Source organism: Vespula vulgaris, chromosome 20 (genome assembly GCF_905475345.1).
Source record: "Vespula vulgaris chromosome 20, iyVesVulg1.1, whole genome shotgun sequence".
In the NCBI taxonomy this organism is placed as follows: domain Eukaryota; kingdom Metazoa; phylum Arthropoda; class Insecta; order Hymenoptera; family Vespidae; genus Vespula; species Vespula vulgaris.
In genome coordinates this window covers 2,592,501-2,597,500 of record NC_066605.1, presented here as the reverse complement: position 1 = coordinate 2,597,500, position 5,000 = coordinate 2,592,501, and the positions used below count along the sequence as shown (strand labels likewise).

At 33.3% G+C, this 5,000-nt stretch overlaps 1 protein-coding gene across 5 annotated transcripts in view; it reads left to right on the top strand.

Moving 5' to 3' along the window:
- The window catches only part of LOC127071065 (homeobox protein araucan), a 118,363-nt gene that overhangs the window by 111,626 nt on the left and 1,737 nt on the right, over positions 1-5,000 (top strand). For all 5 annotated transcript variants that reach the window (XM_051009905.1, XM_051009904.1, XM_051009909.1 and 2 more), the window contains exon 8: positions 3,852-5,000. This exon is cut by the window's right edge and continues 1,737 nt beyond it. The gene's annotated coding sequence lies outside the window, so the exon portion shown is untranslated. The remainder of the gene's footprint in view (positions 1-3,851) is intronic.

Genomic DNA, 5,000 nt, shown 5'->3' with positions numbered 1-5,000 from the left:
AATACAGAGAGAAAAAAAAATAGAAAATGAGAGATAGAGAGAGAGAGAGAGAGATAAAAAAAGTCAAAAATCAACGAAAAAATAGAAAAGAGAGAGAAAGAGAGATAGGGAGACATTGAAAAGTATACTCGAAGAAGAGAATAACGGATGCTTATTAAATTCGTCGTTCCTGAATATGACAACGAGGTGTACTGCTCGACACGGTAGGATACTCGAACCGACTTGTCGCATAATCGCATGCCATTTGTCACACGGCTACGTGTCATTTCGCGTAGAGAGAACTTGACGAACGGAACTGGAGGACGAATAACGTGATCAAATGAGAAATAAAAAAAGTGACTGAGAGAAAAAGAGAGAATGAGAGAGAAAAAGAGAAAGAGAGACAAGTAAAATAACGATGATAGGGTTGGCAACGAGAGAGAGAGAGAGAGAGAGAGAGTGGGGTAGTTGAGAAGTAAGGGAGGGAAGCGACAAGAGAAGGATGGATAGCTTTCATACGTTTTAAAAATATTCGTCGGACATTCGGTCTAAAATCGGATAAATCAAATTCGACGATACATTCCATTAATTCTGATAATTCATTTAGAAAAGATACAAAAAGAAGAAAAAGAAAAATATGTAATTCTAAAGGAGCACAATTTCATTCGTATCTTTTAACCGAGTTCGATCGTTCTTATATGTTATATTAGAAAGTATCGTTAGAACGATTGTTAATATACAAAGTGGATTAGTAGATTACTAATGTTTTTAGATGATCTCTAAATAATCTGTTTAATTAATAATTTTCGAGACTTTAATTAGCAATATTATAGTTTTACGATCTGAGAATTGAAAATAAATGAGGATCAGTCTGAAAGGATCATGAAAAAAAGTAATTTCATTTTTTAGAAATAATTTATAAGTTTACCACCTATCCTTTATGTACTTTATCAATCGAGAATTAATTTTAATTATTTCTCTCTCTCTCTCTCTCTCTCTCTCTCTCTCTCTATAAGTGATATGATAATTATCTTTAAAAAAAAAAAAAAAAAAAACGAAGTTAACTATCCGAGTGAGACATCGAATTAATCGATATCTTACCGCTCTCTTTTTAATTCTTATTAAATTAATTTAATTAAGTATAATTTCGTTGGAATTTCGTCAAGTTCGATCTTCACGACTATTAAAAATATATCAGAACAATTGCTAATAAGAGGGAAGAAAAGTTTGTAAAAAAAAATCAATTAATCCTTTTCGAAACTTTTCAAGAAGACTTTTTAATTATAGTTTTAGTTTTAGTTTTTAATTACAGTTATAGGCTCTTATAATTTTACAATCTGAGAACGTCGGCCAACCCCCAAAAAAGAAAAAGAAAATTAGCCTAAAAGGTCTCGAAGAAAAGTAATTTAATTATTAAAATAACCTAGGGACTTTTGACCCACCCTATCTACTTTACAAATCGAAAGTTAATTTTAGTTAATTCTCTCTCTTTCTCTCCAAGTATTATTATCTTCCAAAGAGAAAAAAAAAAGAAGAAGAAGAAAAAATTAGCAAACCGAGCGAGCCACTAAATTAATCAATACTTTTCTCGTTTTCTAATTCGGACGAGTATAATTTCGTTCAAAATTGTCAAGTGTGATCGGCAGAAGTATCACGTCGATGTAGGAACTGTTAATATCCACTTTATCAGATCGAGATCGAGTTTTAGTTATTCCACTTTCGAAAAAAAAAAAAAAGAAAAAAGAAAAGAGGAAAACGAAAAGAAAAAACAGAAGCAGAGAGAACTAGAGAAAAAGTGGAAAAAGTAAAAAAAAGTATAAAAAGAAAAAAAAATGAAAGAAGAAGAAAAAAAAGAAAGACAGATAGAAAGAAAGAAAGAAAGAAAGAAAGAAAGAAAGAACTGGAAAGAAAATAAAAGAGAGAAGAGGAAAAAAAAATCGTAAGAAATCGTGCGTCAAGAGCGGTAGTAGTACTTTTGTATCGGTTATGTCGATCGTCGTGGAATGTGTGCCGGACTTGTCCACCGGGTGAGACACGGTAATCGCGTGGTATCGATATGGTGGCATGCGAGAGTTCGATCCACACTACACCACACTGGCAAACATATATATACATTTATAGTAAATAAGTACGTAAGCAAGCAGGCGTAGTAACGCAGAGTTTAAAAGTTCGACGCTTAGCGTTCGACCTTTTTTACGTAGCCCTCTCCTCTATATATGTATATATCTATGTATGTGCGTTTAGTAGCGCCTCTAAACCGGTTATAGTTACCTACCAGTATCACCGATCCGCCTTGTTGTAATTGCGAGCCACGATTGTGTTCTTACTCGTAAGATATAATAAAAAAAGAGAGAGAAATATATATATATATATATATATATATGGAGAGAGAGAGAGAGAGAGAGAGAGAACGCATGCACGTTGTTATCTATCGTACCTAATCGTTAGGACTAGAGAACGATTTTAGAAGCGGATCTCGTCCTAATCGCCGTTCTATCGATAACGACCTTTGAACTTTTACTTTGTCATGATAGTTAGAAGTAGTAGACCACTAGAGTGGCCCGTCTCGAAAGTCACGTGCGTTTGCGTATATCTATACGTTCTTATATATTATGTGTGTATGTATGAATATATATATATATATTTATGTGTACATGAAAGAGAAAGAGAGAGAGAGAGAGAGAGAGAGACGTTCGTAATGGATGGAAATTCGCCTCATGGGATTGCAAACTTGTCCTATACGTTCCGGCTTCCTGTGGAGACTCGTAAGTGGAGCGAGGAATAATATTTATATCCTGGATTGAATTGAAAAATTTTCGTCTATTAAAACACTCATATAAGTCGAGTGTTTGTATCGTCAATGAAAATAAAGATTATTTATTTCGAAATGTATATTGTTACATACAAGAAAAATATTTAAAACGATTTTTTAATATTTTGATATAGGTATATATATAGAAAAATTCGATTTTTAATAACGAATGAAATGATAATTATACTACGCTAGATTTATTCATTACTACGTATAATTATTGTAACAACAAATTGGTATAATGTTATAATGGTATAATGTGTAATTATACTCTTACAATTTATGCATATTATAATCGTGAGATTAAATTTTGACATTACTTGTATTTAAGTAATTTTTTTCTTTTGGAATAGCATAATTGTTGGTATTTACATTTGTATAATTGCATTATTCCAAATACGAATAATATATATTACTTAGTATAATTTGTACTATTTTAAGTACAATTTTGTTACTACTATTATACTATCAAAATTTAATACTAATTAAAAGAACTAATTAATCATATTAACATAAACGGAAGTTATACTTAAACAACGTGAACAATTTCGAGTACAAAGATGACAATTCCATATAAGAAAAAAAGAAGGTGAAATAAAATAAAGAAATAAAAAAAAAATCTTATAACATGAAATTTATACGACACTAAAAAATTCACGAAATCTTTATTAGAGATAAATCAGTATCACGAATAAATCTAATCAACTAATAATAAACTGTGATTAATCGCGTTCATATCTATCGAAAATAATCTCGAAGTATGATATATATATACAGAGACCACCATATAGGACAACCGGTAGAAAATGTGCGCATGCGTTTAAATACTCGCCTCCCAATAGTTGCCACATTCAACTCTCCCACCTGCGCAGCAAGTAGTAACCCACCCTATCGTCCCACCCCTTTTCGCCTTTTCGAAGAGAAATCGTGTATACGTACGTTTCCGTACGTACAAAATCAACGTATTTGTTGCTCCGTAGTATACATTAATCCTAAAATGGTTAAAGCGAGCTAACATGGCCGCAAACGAGTTTAAAACATTTCCATTTCTTTGTTGCAGGCTTAGTAAAACGGGCGCCGAAAAGAGAGAAGATGGACGGTACGAGGACGAAAAACAAAATGGAAGTGATCTAAGAGATCCCTGAATTTATTCTCGTTATCTTGCCACGAATAAGAGGAAAAAGAAAGGAGGAAGGAAGGAAGGAAGGAAGGAAGGAAGGATGGAAGGAAAGAAAGAAAGAAGACAGGGAAGGAAAGAGGAAAGGAAGGAGAATTGAAGGAAACGGAATCAGAAAGCTCGATTTTCGGATACATAAATCTACCCCTTGATCTCCGCGAGGTGCAAGGATTGGACTATTCAGAGGATGGAAGAAAGAGTGAGAGAGAGAGAGAGAGAGAGAGAGGGTTGGTACAGGCTTAGAGAAGATTTAGGAATTAGAGGAATTACTTCGAAGTGCCTGCACGTGCACGAGTAAGCGAGAAAGAAGCAATGAAGGATAGATCAGAAAGAAGAAGGACGAGAGAAGGGAGGGAGGGTTGGAAAGAGGGAAGGAGGGTAAAGAATGGTGAACGTGATAGAGCAAGGATATCAAGGTCAGAGATAATATGTTTGCCGTTCTTGTTAATCGCGCATCGAATCATTGATAAAATTCACCTATCTATCTATCTACCTACCTACTTGTCGACATAATTGTAAATATAGGAAAAAGAGAGAGAGAGAAAGAAGGAGAAGGGATTGGAAAGAAGGTAATTTGAGGATTAAAGAAGGGATTTTATTTAGTTCGCTCTAATTTTCGTTGAAATCGTTATCTCTTATTATCGGCCATCACGAAGGAACAATATTAAATCGAAATACGGGCAACGTGCAAGTATATACCTATACATAAATACATACATACATACATAACAACTTCGGATATTATTATTATTATTATTATTATTATTATTATTATTATTATTATTATTATTATTATTATTATTATTATTATTATCGAAAGGCGCCTAAGTCCGAACGGGCCAAAGATCTTCGTTGAGACTCGACGAATGTGTGTGTGTTTATTACCATAAGAGTGAGGAAGAAACAGATTGACGAAACAGAAAGATATAGAATGACAGAAAGAGAAAGAGAGAGAGAGACAGAGAGAGAGAGAAATAAAGAAAAACGAAGGACGAGATTATCATCGTATTATGCGATTGTTGATTACGATTA